This window comes from Schistocerca serialis, chromosome 10 (genome assembly GCF_023864345.2).
Source record: "Schistocerca serialis cubense isolate TAMUIC-IGC-003099 chromosome 10, iqSchSeri2.2, whole genome shotgun sequence".
NCBI lineage: Eukaryota > Metazoa > Arthropoda > Insecta > Orthoptera > Acrididae > Schistocerca > Schistocerca serialis.
In genome coordinates this window covers 119,756,737-119,769,636 of record NC_064647.1, presented here as the reverse complement: position 1 = coordinate 119,769,636, position 12,900 = coordinate 119,756,737, and the positions used below count along the sequence as shown (strand labels likewise).

At 45.7% G+C, this 12,900-nt stretch overlaps 1 pseudogene; it reads left to right on the top strand.

The window, feature by feature from the left end:
* The first annotated feature begins 250 nt into the window (after positions 1-250).
* Positions 251-368, top strand: LOC126425621 (5S ribosomal RNA; annotated as a pseudogene).
* Positions 369-12,900: the final 12,532 nt, after the last annotated feature.

Below are 12,900 nucleotides of genomic sequence, written 5' to 3'. Positions count from 1 at the left end.
TCCACTAAGTCAGTTCAATCAAAAGAGACGATCATTTATGTCATATATTTTAATACTCGCTTTTGAAAACCTATAGGGTACTTCCCGTTGACCTACAATCATGAAATTTGGTAAGAAGCGAGGTTTCACAGTGTCAGTAAAGAGAAGAGTCTGATATTGTTGATTTTTAATTACGTCACAAAAAAGTATTTCTTTAATCATTTGTTATTCGACTTCATACCTGAAATTAAAACATTCTCCAAAGTCTTCTGCTAACGGCCTTGCCGCAGTGGTAACACCGGTTCCCGTCAGATCACCGAAGTTAAGCGTTGTCGAGATGGGCTAGCAGTTGGATGGGTGACCATCCGGTCTGCCGAGCGCTGTTGGCAAGCGGGGTGCACTCAGCCCTTGTGAGGTAAACTGAGAAACTACTTGACTGAGAAGTAGCGGGTCCGGTCTCGTAAACTGACATACGGCAGGGAGAGCGGTGTGCTGACCACAGTCCCCTGCATATCCGCTTCCGGTGACGCCTCTGGGCTGAGGATGACACGGCGGCCGGACGGAACCGTTGGGCCTTCAGGGCCAGTTCGGGAGGAAATTTCGAAGTCTTCCAATCCCCAGGACCGACATCTTGCCAATATCAATGTCGGTAACAGGGAAAAATGTCAATATCCTCGATTCGCAGGGAGGGTAAACTGTCTACATACAAAATGTAACTTTGTACGAAGCCCTCACTGTGCCAGTCCTTCTCGCACCTGTCCAATATTTGAAAACAAAGTTTCACAAAATATGTGGAGCCAAACATAGTTGCGAGGAAAATGTCTACTTTTTTTCTGCAGTTGCCATATTTATCTGGGTCCAAAAAATGGCTTTGAGCACTATGGGACTTAACATCTATGGTCATCAGTCCCCTAGAACTTAGAACTACTTAAACCTAACTAACCTAAGGACATCACACAACACCTAGTCAACACGAGGCAGAGAATATCTGGGTCATAATTGCTCTAAAATTCTTCAGCGGTTTGAGTTTTACGCGTTTTCCAGGAAATGCCATCCTGCAAGTCTGTTATTTCCATTTGAATGGCGGAAAAACTTCGACGCCACATCAGTCCATTGTGCCGCTGGAGAAACTTCGAAAGGCGATTTTAACAACTGCGAGAACTTCTCCGTCTCTGTGGAGTCTTGAATCTTACTGCAAATTCCTTCTTAAGATCTGACATCAAATTTGAAAATATTGCAATGTTTGTTTCAGAGTAATTTTCGTATTCAACAATTGTCGAAAAGTATAAATTCTTAACTTACAATGCCCTTTCCAGAAATAAGTTGCTTGCGACTGAAAGAAGAGAACGCATATTATTTTCACATTTTCTTGTAGCGTTGTATTGAACACATTTAAATATTGCAGAATGTGTTTAAGGAAAGCCACAGTTACCATACCGCGTTCGTTTGCTGGGAACTCCACATGCTTCCTTGCTTCTTGTGTATCCAAGTTGCCTAAGAAGAAGGCTCTAGTTATTTTTCTATTTGCCAGAAACATTCAGTCACTGCACCTTTCCTTTTCCAACGACAACTTAAGTTTTCACAAAGGGCTGCCTGGTGAATTATGCACAGATACGGTAGCAGCTCAGCATTCTTATCCTTTATTCTCTTTATTACTCCTTTTTCTTCAGCGATCTTCGCTGGGGCCCCGTCAGTTGAAAGAGAGATCATTTTATCATAACTAATGTTTCATTTTCTCATGATGGCATTAAAAGTCTTAAATATATCTTCTCTGCGAGTGTTATCTTTAAACGGCAATATTGCTAGCAATTCTTCCCTAAATGCTGTACTTCCACTATACAAAACTCGCATGAAAGCAGCCATTTGTTCTTCATCAAAGTTCCCGGGTTCGATTCCCGGCGGGGTCAGGGATTTTCTCTGCCTCGTGATGGCTGGGTGTTGTGTGATGTCCTTAGGTTAGTTAGGTTTAAGTAGTTCTAAGTTCTAGGGGACTGATGACCATAGATGTTAAGTCCCATAGTGCTCAGAGCCATTTGAACCATTTGAATCTTCATCAAAAATATCACGTGGTTCTTCAAGTGCTGTGCAGTGACGAGGCGTCTTCTGCAGAAGTCTGAACACACCGCTTCTTTTGTCAGCAGTCAAAATTTCCATTCTTCTTGTATTGCTTCTTGCCGATGATGGAATACCTTCAGTTCCGGCAACATGTCCTTTTTCTCTTCAAACACTTCCGCAGCTATTTCCTCCTTATTTCTTTTTACTATCTCAGAGTCTTAAGATGGCTTCTGGTGTTCACTAAGCGTTCAACGCACACGCAACGATCTTCCGGCATATTTTTCATGTCCACTCCTAGAGCGTTTTCGTAAAGCCACGCTTTTATTTCGTTTTTGTTAAGAAACTAAATATGCCTGGACTTATAACTAACGAGTTCACTACTTAGATAAAAATTCTTATGGAACTATTGATGAGTTGTTTCGCTGTGTCGCTTTAAATTGGCACTTTTAACAAGAACGACAGTTTTGTCGCATGTGAGGCAAATTGTAACGGCTGGCGCGCGGGATAGCCGCGCTGTCTCAGGCGACTTGTCATCGTCCGTGCGGCTTTCCCCGTCGGAGGTTCGAGTCCTCCCTCGGGCATGGGTGTATGTGCTGTCCATAGTGTAAGTTAGTTTCAGTTAGATTTTTTTTTTTTTTTTTTTTTTTTGTCATCAGTCTACTGACTGGTTTGATGCGGCCCGCCACGAATTCCTTTCCTGTGCTAACCTCTTCATCTCAGAGTAGCACTTGCAACTTACGTCCTCAATTATTTGCTTGACGTATTCCAATCTCAGTCTTCCTCTACAGTTTTTGCTCTCTACAGCTCCCTCTAGGAAGTCATTCCCACATGTCTTAGCACATGTCCTATCATCCCGTCCCTTCTCCTTATCAGTGTTTTCCACATATTCCTTTCCTCTCCGATTCTGCGTAGAACCTCCTCATTCCTTACCTTATCAGTCCACTTAATTTTCAACATTCGTCTATAGCACCACATCTCAAATGCTTCGATTCTCTTCTGTTCCGGTTTTCCCACAGTCCACGTTTCACTACCATACAATACTGTACTCCACACGTATATCCTCAGAAATTTCTTCCTCAAACTAAGGCCGGTATTTGATATTAGTAGACTTCTCTTGGCCAGAAATGCCTTTTTTTGCCATAGCGAGTCTGCTTTTGATGTCCTCCTTGCTCCGTCCGTCATTGGTTATTTTACTGCCTAGGTAGCAGAATTCCTTAACTTCATTGACTTCGTGACCATCAATCCTGATGTTAAGTTTCTCGCTGTTCTCATTTCTTCTACTTCTCATTACCTTCGTCTTTCTCCGATTTACTCTAAAACCATATATGTACTCATTAGACTGTTCATTCCGTTCAGCAGATCATTTAATTCTTCTTCACTTTCACTCAGGATAGCAATGTCATCAGCGAATCGTATCATTGATATCCTTTCGCCTTGTACTTTAATTCCACTCCTGAACCTTTCTTTTATTTCCATCATTGCTTCCTCGATGTACAGATTGAAGAATAGGGGCGAAAGGCTACAGCCTTGTCTTACTCCCTTCTTAATACGAGCACTTCGTTCTTGATCGTCCACTCTTATTAGTCCCTCTTGGTTGTTGTACATATTGTATATGACCCGTCTCTCCCTATAGCTTACCCCTACTTTTTTCAGAATTTCGAACAGCTTGCACCATTTTATATTGTCGAACGCTTTTTCCAGGTCGACAAATCCTATGAATGCGTCTTGATTTTTCTTTAGCCTTGCTTCCATTATTAGCCGTAACGTCAGAATTGCCTCTCTTGTCCCTTTACTTTTCCTAAAGCCAAACTGATCGTCACCTGGCGCATTCTCAATTTTCTTTTCCATTCTTCTGTATATTATTCTTGTAAGCAGCTTCGATGCATGAGCTGTTAAGCTGATTGTGCGATAATTCTCGCACTTGTCAGCTCTTGCCGTCTTCGGAATTGTGTGGATGATGCTTTTCCGAAAGTCAGATGGTATATCACCAGACTCATATATTCTACACACCAACATGAATAGTCGTTTTGTTGCCACTTCCCCCAATGATTTTAGAAATTCTGATGGAATGTTATCTATCCCTTCTGCCTTATTTGACCGCAAGTCCTCCAAAGCTCTTTTAAATTCCGATTCTAATACTGGATCCCCTATCTCTTCTAAATCGACTCCTGTTTCTTCTTCTATCACATCAGACAAATCTTCACCCTCATAGAGGCTTTCAATGTATTCTTTCCACCTATCTGCTCTCTCCTCTGCATTTAACAGTGGAATTACCGTTGCACTCTTAATGTTACCACCGTTGCTTTTAATGTCACCAAATGTTGTTTTGACTTTCCTGTATGCTGAGTCTGTCCTTCTACAATCATATCTTTTCCGATGTCTTCACATTTTTCCTGTAGCCATTTCGTCTTAGCTTCCCTGCACTTCCTATTTATTTCATTCCTCAGCGACTTGTATTTCTGTATTCCTGATTTTCCAGGAACGTGTTTGTACTTCCTCCTTTCATCAATCAACTGAAGTATTTCTTCTGTTACCCATGGTTTCTTCGCAGCTACCTTCTTTGTACCTATGTTTTCCCTCCCAACTTCTGTGATGGCCCTTTTTAGAGATGTCCATTCCTCTTCAACTGTACTGCCTACTGCGCTATTCCTTATTGCTGTATCTATAGCGTTGGAGAACTTCAAACGTATCTCGTCATTCCTTAGTACTTCAGTTAGATTAGGTAGTGTGTAGGTGAGCTGTGCGTGGCTCGTGTTCGTGCCATATGTCATTTGACATCCTGTTTTGCCGGCCGCGGTGGCCGTGCGGTTCTAGGCGCTTCGGTCCGGAACCGCGTGACTGCTACGGTCGCAGGTTCGAATCCCGCCTCGGACATGGATGTGTGTGATGTCCTTAGGTTAGTTAGATTTAAGTAGTTCTAAGTTCTAGGGGACTGATGACCTAAGATGTTAAGTCCCATAGTGCTCAGAGCCATTTGAACCATTTTTGAACATCCTGTTTTTACTGTACTACCACCTCGTTATACTAATTTCAATTACTGGTGTCACTGAGCTGCGGCCTTGCCTGTCCGTGAGTGGCAGCAGCGGCGCTTATCGATATAATCCCTGATGTATTATCTTTGCTGACTGCTATTACTTCCCAGTTGGTGTGTTCGGAGTCAGCTCGTATCAGCCAGTGAGTTGGGAGGAGCTAGCAATGCAGTTCGGACCTGGCACTGTTTGACTTAGGACGCGGCTGCAGTGAGGTCCAGACAGCCGTGACTCGCCCGACGGTTGCCGATACATATCACTTCAGTGTGGACCACCTTGGTTGGTCGTCGGTCGGTCATCTTGTCGGACGACGTGTACGTTGGCCGGCGATCGCTTATGGGTTGCCTGCGTGTGTCGACTCGTGATTCGTCCTCCTTATTGCACAGTCGCTGCCTGCTGTCTCCGTGCTGATGTGTGGCAGGGCGTAGTTTGGCCGGGCCCGCTGCAGTCTCTACGCAGTGTCGGAGTGTGTGGGGCTGTTCCCATTGCTACGGACCCGAGGTCCGTGGTTCACCGACCATGGACACAAAAGTTGAGTTTGGATTCATCTATCAGCAAGTCAAGAGTGTTCACACTGTGCCATCTGGTTCTCGTTGTTGGCTGTTGGGACATTCCCGCGAGCAACAACGTGTGTGGTCGTGCGGTAGCGTTCTCGCTTCCCACGCCCGGGTACCCGGGTTCGATTCCCGGCGGGGTGAGGGATTTTCTCTGCCTCGTGATGGCTGGGTGTTGTGTGCTGTCCTTAGGTTAGTTAGGTTTAAGTAGTTCTAAGTTCTAGGGGACTGATGACCATAGATGTTAAGTCCCATAGTGCTCAGAGCCATTTATTATTATTATTCTGGATTTACAATGTGAGTACATTTTTCCAGCACCTATTCTAGATTACAGTAAGTCACTAATTATTGTTCTCCACTCTTCTCTATTTGTCCATAAATCTTCAGGAATGTTGTTCTTCCTCATTGCTGACTGAACTCCCTGTATCCATGTATCAGGTGGTCGTCCCCTTTTTCTTCTTCCAATTGGTACCCAGTCGATTATGCATTTTGGTAGCCTTTCCTGTTCCATTCGTCTGATGTGTCCATACCATTTAAGTTGTTTGTGCTCGATGAAATCAATAATTGAATTTTTACATTTCATCTTGTCTCTGATTACTTCATTTCTTATTCTTTCTCGTCTTGATATTCTTGCTGAACGTCTCCAGAAATCCATTTCTGTGGCTAATAATTTTGATTTCAGAGCCATTTGAACCATTTTGAACAACGTGTGTGTTCGAGTTGGCGAAGGTTTAGCCACCATCCAATGGAGTCTAACTGTATTTGGTTATTTGCAATTGTAGTGCACCAGCGTAATTTTCTGCCTTGTGGCCGTTAACGTTCCGGTTACCTGAACTGGCCGTTGACGTAAATTCAGGCAGTGTCCCTTCCTCACCGTGTTATCGCTGTCCAGCACGGTGTGTAGTGCGGCAGCTTAATGTATGCTTGGTTGCGGACGTCCATGCATTTTACGTTTTGCATTGAACTCCCGGTTGTATGCTGGTGCCGGCCGGAGTGGCCGAGCGGTTCTAGGCGCTACGGTCGCAGGTTCGAATCCTGCCTCGGGCATGGATGTGTGTGATGTCCTTAAGTTAGTTAGGTTTAACTAGTTCTAAGTTCTAGGGGACTGATGACCACAGCAGTTAAGTCCCATAGTGCTCAGAGCCATTTGAACCGTTTGTAGTGAGTAGAACGTTGTGTCGCACAGTCTGCAGATTACGAGATGGCAGACTCAGAGGAGCAATGCGTCTGCATTAAATTTTGCCTAACCTTATCAACGAAATGCTCTGCAATAGACCATTCCAGGTTGTCATCGGTAACAACAGAAGTAAATTCATGAAACTTAATAATGGCCTGCCCCAAGGTTCAGTACTGGCTCCACTGCTTTTCAGCATGTATATAGCCGATATGCCTAGGACGAGATCCAAAATGCTCGGATATGCGGACGACTGGGCCTTGGCCACACAACACCGAGTGATGGAGGAAACTGAGATCACACTATCCAGCGATTTGACCACTCAAGGAAAATACTTCCGTGACTGGAGGCTCCAACCCAGCCCATCCAAAACAGAGGCCACTTGTTTCCACCTGAATAACAAATTAGCAAACAAAGAGCTCAAGATCCGCTTTGATGGCGGCATTCTTCTATATAATAGAACACCAAAGTATCTGGGCGTGACACTCGATAGAACATTGAGCTATAAACAACACCTTGTAAACACTGCTGAAAAAGTCAGAACTAGAAACAACATTGTCCAAAAGCTTTGTGGCACTAGTTGGGGGTCCACTGCCTCCGTTCTGCGTAGCTCTGCACTAGGACTTGTCTATTCTGCAGCAGAGTACTGTTTCCCAATATGGTTAAATAGTGCTCACATCAAGAAGGTGGATGCAGTCTTGAACCAAACGATGAGGATTATCTCTGGAACGATCAGGTCAACTCCTGTCCAATGGCTGCCTGTATTGAGCTTTATCCCGCCGCCACATTTGCGCAGAGAACACGCACTTGTCAGGGAGTGTCGAAAAATCCAAAATAGCCCAGATCTTCCTATCCACACCCTGAGTAATGGAATTGAGCAAAATAGATTGAAATCCAGACACCCCCCTCTCGCAAGTGCCAAAGATCTGGTAAAGAACGCTTTTATTCTTGAGGACCGCTGGAGAGAAGAATGGGAGGAAAAGACACCGCCTCAGGTTAACACCTTATTGGGAACATCTAACAGACCTCGGGGCTTTGATTTGCCCCGCAAAATCTAGTCTACCCTTAACAGGATCAGGACGAGCCACGGCCGTTGTGCGGACTCCTTGCACAAATGGAGCATAGTGCCATCACCACAGTGCGACTGCGGCGCTGACAGGCAGACAATTCACCATATCGTGGTAAAATGCGCTCTGAGGGCCTACCCTGGGCCAACAAGGGACTTCATGGATGCGACTAACAGTGCAATCGATTATATTTCTAACCTAGATGTTTGTTTGTGATATTGTAACTGTTTTGTGTGTTATGTACTTTTAGATTTTTCATACGTGATTTGTACTTGCCATACGCTAAATAAATAAATAAATTTGCCTGAAACTCAAGGAAACCTATACAGGCACAACCTAACGATGCAGGAAGCCTACGGTGATGAGTGCTTAAGCCGTACTCGACGTTATGAGTGGCTGACATGGTTTAAATGTGGCCGGACGAAGTTGTTGATGATCCTCGTTCAGGACGCCCTTCGACGTCTACCGACAACGCTCATGTCAGGACCGTCAACGAAATTGTGCGTGCCAATCGAAGATTGACTGTCCGAGACGTAACATTTCAGTTGGATCGTGTGATGAAATCCTGACACGTCATCTTGGAATGCATCGTGTTGCCGCCAATTTCATCCCACGGCTCATCGGCCAAGACCAAAAGGCCTTCGCCTCGACTCCTGTGAAGATCTTTTGGATCGCGCAAATGAAAACGAGATGTCCCTTAAGAGAATCATAACTGGTGATGAGACGTGGGTCTACGGTTACGATGCTGAGACCAAGGTTCAATCTTCACAATGGGTCGTTAACGGTTCTCCAAGACAAAAAAAGGCTCGTCGGATCAGGTCAAAGGTTAAAACCATGCTGACAGTTTTCTTTGACTTTGAAAGATTCGTTTATCACGAATTCGTGCCACAGGACAAACTGTTGCTCGACGTTATGTACTATCGGCACGTGTTGAGACGCCTCCGAGAAAATGTGAGAAGGAAATGTGGCGATACAGTTCGTGGCTCCTACATGGCTCGCACATTCATCCCTGTAGGTGTGTGAGTACTGCACAAAAAACGAAATCACTGTGGTGACTCATCCTCCGTACTCCCTGTGGACTTTTTTTATTATCAAAGTCGAAAATCACTTTGAAAAGGTGAAGATTTGCAACGATAGACGAGATTAAAGAAAATGCGAAGACGGTGCCTCGCACGATCCACCAAGAGCCGTATCGAGACTTCTTCCGGAAGTGGAAACGGCCTTAGGAGCGGTGTATCAATTGTGGAGGAGAGTATTTCGTAGGATACCATGCACGATAAATAAAGGGTAAGGGTAGAAAAATATTGAGGGTCAAAGTTACGGAATTTTTTCAACAGATCTCGAATACCGTGTATACGGGGATTACCGCTATCTGTATATGTCCGTATCGCTATCCAACGTTTCGTCACCTCAATGTGTTGTTCGTTTCACTCAGTCAAAAACTTACTACTTTCGTCATCAAGTTCACGCCTTTAAGGATCCACACAGATGCAAAAACACTTAGCAGTTTTGGACAACTACAAGACAAATTAAGAAAATGCGAGGAGGAAGAGGAGATTAGTGTTTAACGTCACGTCGACGACGAGGTCATTAGAGACGCAGCACAAGCTCGGATGAGGGAAGGATGGGGAATGAAATCGGCCGTGCTCTTTCAATGAAACGATCCCGGCATTTGCCTCAAATGGTTTACGGGAAATCACGGAAAACCTACACTACTGGCCATTAAAATTGCTACGCCACGAAGATGACGTGCTAAAGACGAGAAAATTAACCGACAGGAAGAAGATGCTGTGATATGCATATGATTGGCTTTTCAGAGCATTCACACACGGTTGGCGCCGGTGGTGACACCTACAACATGCTGACATTAGGAAAGTTTCCAACCGATTTCTCATACACAAACAGCAGTTGACCGGCGTTGCCTGGTGAAACGTTGTTGTGATGCCTCGTGTAAGGAGGAGAAATGCGTACCATCACGTTTCCAAGGTCGGATTATAGTCTATCGCGATTGCGGTTTATCGTATCGCGACATTGCTGCTCGCGTTGCTCGAGATCCAACGACTGTTAGCAGAATATGGAATTGGTGGGTTCAGGAGGATAATACGGAACGCCGTGCAGGATCCCAACGACCTCGTATCATTAGCAGTCGAGGTGACAGGCATCTTATCCGCATGGCTGTAACGGATCGTACAGTCACGCCTCGATCCCTGAGTAAACAGATAGGGACGTTTGGAAGACAACAACCATTTGCAAGAACAGTTCGACGACGTTTGCAGCAGCATGGACTATCAGCTCGGAGACCGTGGCTGCGGTCACCTTTGACGCTGCATCACAGACAGGAGCGCCTGCGATGGTGTACTCAACGACGAACCTGGGTGCACGAATGGCAAAACGTCGTTTTTTTTTCGGATGAATCCAGGTTCTGTTTACAGCATCGTTATGGTCGCATCCGTGTTTGGCGTCATCGCGGTGAACGCACATTGGAAGAGTGTATTCGTCATCGCCATACTGGCGTATCACACGGCGTGATGGAATGGGTACACGTCTCGGTCATCTCTTGTTCGCTTCGCATTGACGGCACTTTGAACAGTGGACGCTACATTTCAGATGTGTTACGAACCGCGGCTCTACCCTGCATTCGATCTCTGCGAAACCCTTCATTTGAGCAGGATAATGCACGACCGCATGTTGCAGGTCCTGTACGGGCCCTTCTGGATACAAAAAATGTTCGACTGCTGCCCTGGCCAGCCCATCCTCCAGATCTCTCACCAATTGAAAACGTCTGGTCAATGGTGGCCGAGCAACTGGCTCGTCACAAAAAGCCGGTCATTACTCTTGGTGAACTGCGCTATCATGTTGAAGCTGCATGGTCAGCTGTACCTGTACACACCATCCAAGCTCTGTTTGACTCAATGCCCAGGCGTATCGAGGCCGCTATTACGGCCAGAGGTGGTTGTTCTGGGTACTGATTTCTCAGGATCTATGCATCCAAACTGCGTGAAAATATAATCACATGTCAGTTCTAGTATAATATATTTGTCCAATGAATACCCTTTTATCATCCGAATTTCTTCTTGGTGTAGCAATTTTAATGGCCAGAAGTGTAAATCAGGATGGGCGGACTGGGGATTGGAGCGTCGTCCTCCCGAATACGAGTGCAGTGTGCTAACCACTGCGCCACCCCGCTCGGTAACGAAAGTATGAGATCACAACATATATTGACAAAGTGACGATAAAATTTGAGTATTTTATGTTATGGAGATTCCTTCTTTATGAAAATACCGCCTACCGGCACAAAGAGGGTCCCGACGCACCGCAGAGGAGTTCCTTCTGCGCCAGAGTGTGTGTCGGCGCACCACGAAGGAGCGGCCTCCATGTCACGGCTTGCCGCCTCCGTGGACACATCCGCTCGAAGGATACAATCGTCATTTCACATCAAGGTTTCGTCCGCCCCAATAGCTAATTGGTCAGCGTGACGGATTGTCGTGTTACGAGGTACATTCAAGTTCTAAGGCCTCCGATTTTTTTTCTAATTAACTACTCACCCGAAATCGATGAAACTGGCTTTGCTTCTCGACGTAATCGCCCTCCAGACGTACACATTTTTCACAACACTGACGCCATGATTCCATGGCAGCGGCGAAGGCTTCTTTAGGAGTCTGTTTTGACCACTGGAAAATCGCTGAGGCAATAGCAGCACGGCTGGTGAATGTGCGGCCACGGAGAGTGTCTTTCATTGTTGGAAAAAGCCAAAAGTCACTAGGAGCCAGGTCAGGTGAGTAGGGAGCATGAGGAATCACTTCAAAGTTGTTATCACGAAGAAACTGTTGCGTAACGTTAGCTGGATGTGCGGGTGCGTTGCCTTGGTGAAACAGCACACGCGCAGCCCTTCCTGGACTTTTTTGTTGCAGTGCAGGAAGGAATTTGTTCTTCAAAACATTTTCGTAGGATGCACCTATTACCGTAGTGCCCTTTGGAACGCAATGGGTAAGGATTAAGCCCTCGCTGTCCCAGAACATGGACACCATCATTTTTTCAGCACTGGCGGTTACCCGAAATTTTTTTGGTGGCGGTGAATCTGTGTGCTTCCATTGAGCTGACTGGCGCTTTGTTTCTGGATTGAAAAATGGCATCCACGTCTCATCCATTGTTACAACTGACGAAAAGAAAGTCCCATTCGTGTTGTCGTTGCGCGTCAACATTGCTTGGCAACATGCCACACGGGCAGCCATGTGGTCGTCCGTCAGCATTCGTGGCACCCACCTGGATGACACTTTTCGCATTTTCAGGTCGTCATGCAGGATTGTGTGCACAGAACCCACAGAAATGCCAACTCTGGAGGCGATCTGTTCAACAGTCATTCGGCGATCTTCCAAAACAATTCTCTCCACTTTCTCGATCGTGTCGTCAGACCGGCTTGTGCGAGCCCGAGGTTGTTTCGGTTTGTTGTCACACGATGTTCTGCCTTCATTAAACTTTCGCACCCACGAACGCATTTTCGACACATTCATAACTCCATCACCACGTCTCCTTCAACTGTCGATGAATTTCAATTGGTTTCACACCACGCAAATTCAGAAAACGAATGATTGCACGCTGCTCAAGTATGGAAAACGTCGCCATTTTAAGTATTTAAAACAGTTCTCATTCTCGCCACTGGCGGTTAAATTCGATCTGCCGTACGGTGCTGCCATCTCTGGGACGTATTGACAATGAACGCGGCCTCATTTTAAGACAATGCGCATGTTTCTATCTCCTTCCAGTCCGGAGAAAAAAAATCGGAGGCCTTAGAACTTGAATGCACCTCGTACGGGCCCGGGTTCGATTCCCGGCTGGGTGGGGGATTTTCTCCGCTCAGGGACTGGATGTTGTGCTGTCTTCATCATCACTTCAACCCCATCCGGCGCGCAGGTCGCCCAATGTGGCGTCGAAAGCAATAAGACCTGCACCATGGCGGTCGGACATCCCCTGTAAGGGACCTCCCGGCCAGTGATGCCAAATGCTCATTTCCATCTACACATCAAAGTTTCGTAAAATGGCCT